This window comes from Lathyrus oleraceus, chromosome 5 (genome assembly GCF_024323335.1).
Source record: "Lathyrus oleraceus cultivar Zhongwan6 chromosome 5, CAAS_Psat_ZW6_1.0, whole genome shotgun sequence".
Taxonomy (NCBI): Eukaryota; Viridiplantae; Streptophyta; class Magnoliopsida; order Fabales; family Fabaceae; genus Lathyrus; species Lathyrus oleraceus.
Window position 1 is genome coordinate 154,569,597 of NC_066583.1, and position 7,199 is coordinate 154,576,795.

General features: G+C 39.8%; 1 pseudogene; it reads left to right on the forward strand.

The window, feature by feature from the left end:
- Positions 1 to 2,110: 2,110 nt before the first annotated feature.
- On the forward strand, positions 2,111 to 2,210 carry LOC127089225 (uncharacterized; annotated as a pseudogene).
- Positions 2,211 to 7,199: the final 4,989 nt, after the last annotated feature.

Genomic DNA, 7,199 nt, shown 5'->3' on the forward strand with positions numbered 1-7,199 from the left:
TATAGGATATATAATACCTGCTTCTAATAACTTGGTTATTTCTTTTTTCACTACCTCACTTAGGATCGGATTTAGTCTTCTCTGGTGTTCCCTAGAGGTTTTACCGTCTTCTTCTAACATGATGCGATGCATACAAATAGAAGGGCTTATTCCTTTAAGATCGGTTATGTGGTATCCTAGTGCGGTTGGATATTTTCTTAAGATATGTAGGAGTTTTTCTGTTTCGAGTCTTCCTAGATCTGCATTGACTATCACAGGTCGTTCAAGTTCTAAGTCTAGGAATTCATATCTCAGATTTTTGGGAAGTGTTTTCAAATCAGGGGTTGGTTTGTTAAGACACTGCGTAGGATCTGGTGTTATTGCTAAGCATTGTTTAGATTTGTCTTCTAAAAGATAGTCTGATGATTTGTCTTCTCCTGACTCTGCTTCTTTTATGCATTCATCGATGATATCCATGAAGTAACATGTATCTTCTATTGCAGGTGCTTTCAAGAATTTGGAAAGAATGAATTCAATTTTCTCTTCACCTACTTCGAAGGTGAGTCTTCCTCGTTTTACGTCTATGATTGCACCGGCAGTTGCTAAGAATGGTCTTCCTAGTATAATAGGTGTAGTATCATCTTCTCTAATGTCCATAATTGTGAAGTCAGTGGGAATGTAAAACTGACCTATGCGTACGGGAACGTTTTCAAGGATTCCTACAGGATATTTGATGGAACGATCTGCTAGTTGTACAGACATCTTGGTCGGTCTTAATTCTCCCATTTCCAGTCTCTTACATATGGATAAAGGCATAACGCTAATTCCGGCTCCTAAATCGCATAAGGCTTTGTCGATGACAAATTTTCCTATGTGACAGGGTATAGAGAAGCTACCTGGATCCTTGAGTTTAGGGGGCATGTTTTGGATTATAGCGCTACATTCGGCAGGGAGTGTAACGGTTTCACTATCCTCAAGTTTCCTTTTATTAGAAAGAATTTCTTTTAAGAATTTAGCATATGAGGGCATCTGCGTAATAGCTTCGGTAAATGGAATTGTAACGTTTAATTGCTTAAGGAGATCAACAAATTTTCTGAATTGGCCTACATCTTTGGTTTTAACAAGCCTTTGAGGGTAAGGTATAGGTGGTTTGTAAGGTGGTGGAGGTACATAAGGTTCCTTCTTTTCTAGGGTTTCCTTATTACTCTCTTCCTTTTCCTTAGGTTCACTTTCCTCAGTAGATTTCTTAGGGTTTTGGTTTTCTATCCTTGGATCAGACGGTCTTTCCACTTCCGTTCCACTTCTTAATATAATTGCATGAGCTTGGCTTCTCGGATTAGGTTGGGGCTGTCCAGGGAATGTACCGGTTGGTGCAGCAGTAGGTGCTTGTTGTTGAGCTACTTGAGATATTTGAGTTTCTAACATTTTGTTATGGGTAGCCAAGGCATCTACTTTGCTTGCTAGTTGTTTAAGTTGTTCGCCAGTGTGTATGTTCTGGTTTAAGAAATCTTTATTGGTTTGTTGTTGGGAAGCTATAAAGTTTTCCATCATGATTTCCAAGTTGGATTTTCTAGGGGTATTATTGTTAGGATTTGGTTTCTGATATCCCGGAGGTATAGATGGGGTTTGATTCGGAGACTGTCCAGGTGCGTATAAAGCATTATTACTCTTATATGAAAAGTTTGGATGATTCTTCCAATTTGGGTTATAGGTATTCGAATAGGGGCTTCCTTGAGCATAGTTTACTTGCTCTGTTTGGATTCCAGTCAAGAGTTGACATTCCGCAGGAGTGTGGCCTTGGATTCCACAGACCTCGCAATTCTGAGTTATAGCAACCACGGCGGTTGGTGGTGATACGTTTAAACTTTCAATTTTCTGGACCAAAGCATCCACTTTTGCATTGACGTGATCAAGGTTACTTATCTCGTACATGCCAGTTTTCGGTTGAGGTTTTTCCACTGTTGTTCGTTCGGTTCCCCACTGATAGTGGTTTTGGGCCATGCTCTCGATAAGCTGGTAAGCATCAGCATAAGGTTTGTTCATTAGTGCACCACCTGCAGCGGCGTCTATTGTTAACCTTGTATTGTATAAGAGACCATTATAAAATGTGTGAATTACTAACCAGTCTTCCAAACCATGGTGTGGGCAAAGTCTCATCATGTCTTTGTATCTTTCCCATGCTTCGAAAAGAGACTCGTTGTCTTTCTGTTTAAATCCGTTTATCTGGGCTCTTAACATAGCTGTTTTGCTTGGCGGAAAATATCGGGCAAGAAAAACTTTCTTCAACTCGTTCCATGTGGTGACTGAGTTGGAAGGAAGAGATTGAAGCCATCTTCTAGCGCTATCTCTTAATGAGAAAGGAAAAAGACGAAGTCGAATTGCCTCTGAAGTGACACCATTAGCTTTAACAGTATCAGCATATTGAACAAATACGGATAAATGAAGGTTTGGATCTTCGGTAAGATTTCCAGAGAATTGGTTCTGTTGCACAGCCTGCAACAGTGAAGGTTTAAGTTCAAAGTTGTTTGCTTCGATTGCGGGCGGAGCAATACTTGAATGCGGTTCATCTTGCGATGGAGCGGCGTAATCTCTAAGAGCACGAGCTGGTTCTGCCATCTCGGTTAAAGAAGGAAAAATGTTTTTGATATCAGGAAGGTTTATAGGAGGGAGATTGTTTTCAGCACGATATTCCCGAATTCGTCGTAAGACTCGGAGATATAGTTCGATATCGTTGATTCGTAAATAGAGCGGTTCGCCTTGAGAGCGAGTGCGTGGCATACAAATCAACGAAAGAAAGAATAGAAGGAAAAAGAAACCTTAGTCTCTACAGCGTAACGAAAGAGTTACGATATCGATTGAATAAAAGTCCCCGGCAACGGCGCCAAAAACTTGATCGCTCGACTGTGTGAGTCGAGAATGGGATACAAACTGCAAGTGCACAGTTCTATCGCGTAGTTTTAAAAGATATCGATCCCACAGGGACTTATGAATCGATGTACCGTTATCTAAGGTTACTACGTAAATCTAAGGTGAAAATGTTTGATTGTTTGGGGAAGGGAGCTGAGAGCTAAACTAATATCTAGATTAAATATCAATAAAACGGATATCGGTATGTAGTTCGTCAAAACTAGGGAATCAATTCCTTGTCGGTCTCTCGGTTTTAAAATAAATCGTTTCGACTAACTTTATTGGTTAAAGGTTTTATCTCAAACTCTCGCTCTGTTGAAGAAACCATGATCTTATGTTAATGTTGCTGTCACTTATAATTAAGTCAAAAATCATATTTTGAAAACAATAAAGTTGCAGAAACTCTTTTTAAGAAAATACTGACCGTTTTAAACACCCTTATCTCAAACTTTCGCTCTGTTGACTTAGGTTATACAATTAAATCTAAATGCTTAACTCTCGTCCTCACATTCAATCTTTAAAAATACTTTTTGGAAAAAGGTCAGAATTTAATTAATTCTAAAACTTGCTCTCGCCCTGAGATAGATTTAATGACTAACTTACACTGTCCAGTTAAAACCTCAAACTCTCGCTCTGTTGGTTTCAACTTCTTTATGTCTTTTACTTTTGTAAAAAATCTTGTTATTAAACCTGTAAGTTAAGACCATAAAAAGATTGATTCTAATTTTAAGTTTGAATAGACCGACTTAGTTTTGATCCCTCTTTCTGCTTACTTTACATACCGATACCTAGGCAAATTAGCCAGACATGCTAAATAAATAAGAATCTATATCATGCATAAACAGACTCATTCCAGGCATGCAATGTAAATAAACAGTAGAATAAAGCATAAAAATTAAATAACAATTAAAGAACCTGAATGCGTAATACAATGGTCTTGAACACTCCACCACAAGCCGGTAGGATTTGTTCTTCGATTCTTCAATTAAACAGTAAATTAAATCAAGGAAATAAAAAAAACTCGAAAATAACGTAAGGTTAAATCCGGTATAAAGTTGCCCAGTAGTTTCCGGTGTAGAAACTACTACGCGAAAAATATCTAAAAGCTAAGAACGGGGAAAATAAATTGCAAGGGAAAAAGAAAACAAAGCTTGCAAAATAAAATAGATAAAGTGAACGATGCTGGAAAGGAAGAAAAATAGGCAAAGGCGTGAAAAAATAAATTTGGCAGAGCTTCCGCAAGACTGAGCGTGCAAAAACTGTGTGTCTGGAAGTTCCCAATTTGCTGCTATTTATAAGCTGCTGGTGTAACCACTTTTCAAGGGTTTCCGCGTGCATGGTAGTAGGCTTCCGAGGGTTAAGCGTGAGTGGAAGTGGGCTTCAACGTGGTCAGTTGAGTTCCTTGCGCCAAAAATATAGAGGACTGGTGTGACGTTCGTCACACCATGTGTGACGTCCGTCACAAGGCTGCTTCGCGTGACGCTCGTCACGCGTCCTGTGACGTCCGTCACAGGCACAGCATTGGTGACTTGTGCGCTTTGGGCTGGGCTTTGGCCTTTGGTTCCTTTTCTCTCCTTTTTGTTGCTTTTTACCCCTCCTTTTCTTCCCTTTTTCACTTTTGCTTCAAAATGGGTACCTGATATAAATAGAAAAGAAATACTGCATAATATCTGATAAAATGGGATAAATTAGCGTAAATGATAAAATAATTTACTTGAATTAAGTCTTAAAAAGCGATATAATTTCGTGTTATCAGAAGTCACCAGAAACCCCGCATCAATTTACTTTTGAACTTCCTCTTTGATCTTTACTGCCATATCAGGATGAGTTCTTCTGAGCTTCTGCTTCACAGGCACGCACTCAGGCTTTAAAGGTAGGAAATGTTGCACAATATAAGTATCTAGACCAGGCATGTCTTCATATGACCAGGCAAAGACGTCAACATATTCTCGTAGCAACTTAATTAACCCCTTCTTAACATATTCTTCCAGAAGTGCCCCAATCTTTACCTCTCGTACACAATCTTCAGACCCCAAGTTGACTGTTTCCAGATTCTCAAGATGCAGCTGAATGATCTTCTCTTCATGCTCAAGTAGCCGGGTGATCTCATCAGGAATCTCTTCAACATCATCTTCCTCTGCCTCAAATACAGGGAATTCGAAATTGGGAGATGGTGTTGGGTCATTATGTTCAATGGGTCTAGAAATCAACCTGCATAATGATTTTGGATATGAAAAGCTTTAGAATTCAAACAAGGCAAATCATTATGCATATGAAAAAGATCGATTTTATTCTATTTTTTAGGGTTTTATGTGATCACCAATTTCATGCAAAAGCAAAAAGGGAAAATAATTGGAAAACGAACATTTAACATGAATTTATTGAATGAAAATATCATTGTATTTATACGCCAGCAATGTCATCACTCCTCCTTTTGGCATGGGAGAAGGGTTTTCAAACAAAGTGATTATTACGTTGACTTATGGACAACTGTTGGAATATCCACAGGGACCCAATTGTTGCAGACCCCACCAGGGATGATGAAGTTGCCAGAATCCTTTGTATCTTCTTCTAAGACGGCAGCAGCCTCCTCATCTAGACCAGTGTGGATGAAACCTCCACTCTTGAATAGCCCTTGCTTGTTGAAAGTACCAGAAGAAAAACCTATGCCAGTCCGGGACTCGTTGTCTTCTTACTCAATCATTTTTCCTAAACCAGTGGTTGCACCACACTCAATGGCCAGCTTTGCATCTCTGTAGGAAGAAAATGAAGTTGCTCTTTTCTCAATAGGCTCAGCAATAGATAACGCTTGGAAAGGAGTTCCAACTTCAACCCCAGCATCTATATAAGAGAAGGAAGACAAATGGCTAACCAGGAGAGCCCTTTCTCCCCCTACCACCACCAGCTTCTTGTTTTTCACGAACTTCAATTTCTGGTGTAGGGTGGATGTCACGGCGCCTGCCTCGTGAATCCATGGTCTGCCCAAAAGACAACTATATGATGGGTGAATGTCTATAACCTGGAAGGTAATCTGGAAATCACTTGGTCTGATCTTGATTGGGAGATCAACTTCCCCAATCACAGTTTTGCGAGACCCATCGAAAGCCTTCACAACTACTCCACTCTGCCTCATGGGAGGCCCTTGATATGATAGCTTTGAGAGAGTGGACTTTGGAAATACGTTCAATGATGACCTAGTGTCCACTAGTACATTGGACATGGCGTCGTCTCTACAACCCATAGATATATGTAATGCCAAGTTGTGGTCTCTTCCCTCCTCAGGGAGATCAGAGTCACAAAAGCTCAGGTTGTTACAAGCAGTAATGTTTGCAACAATGCTATTGAATTGTTCCAAAGTGACATCTTGATCCACATATGCCACATCCAACACCTTCTGCAGAGCCTCTCGGTGTGGTTCTTAATTTAAGAGTAAGGATAACACAGATATTTTGGATGGCGTTTGTAGAAGTTGGTCTACAACATTGTACTCGCTCCTTTTGATGAGTCTCAGCATCTCATCACAGTCTTCTTTCTTATTGCCACTAGGGCCAACAGAAGTAGGAGTTTTCAGTACGGAGGAGGGCTTAACAGCAAGTGCCGGATTCGGAGAATTCACAATGTTCCCTGAAATTCTGGTATAGTCAGAGTTCAGATGTTCTACACGAAGTCATGACATCTGATCCAACATTGTTCCTAATACAGCAAGACAGTTAGGAAAAATAAAACCCAGTACTCATATGCACACAGTCCCAGATGTCACGACATCTGCTAATCTACCACCATGGGCAGAAGAACATCCAGTTTTGTCCATCTAGTACAAAGACAAAGTAGAGATCAAACATAGCCCTTTTCTTTATTGATCCTGCCCAGTTATCAGCATGATGTCTCAACATTGATTTGAACGTCACCTGTTCCAACATTACAGAAGGATGAACTGTAACAAACCAACCAGTCTATCAGTAACAGCAGTCAATAATGAATGTCATAGCATTCTGTTTTGCAATCAGACTGCAGGCTATGTGTTAGGTCTGTTATTCTTTTCATAAACAGACTAGAAACAGACTGAGTTATAATAGACAAAATATAGTGTGCAGAAGGTAAAAACACCAGTAATTGTTAACCCAGTTCGGTACAACATTACCTACTCTGGGGGCATACCAAGCCAGGAAGAAGATCCACTATTAGCAGTATTAATTCAGAGTTAAACTCCCCCGTTTACAACTCCTCACTTAATCCCTACCCAATGCAATCTATACCTAGGCACTCCTAGATAGAAACCTCCAGTTTCCATTCCTATCACTACAATTACCATG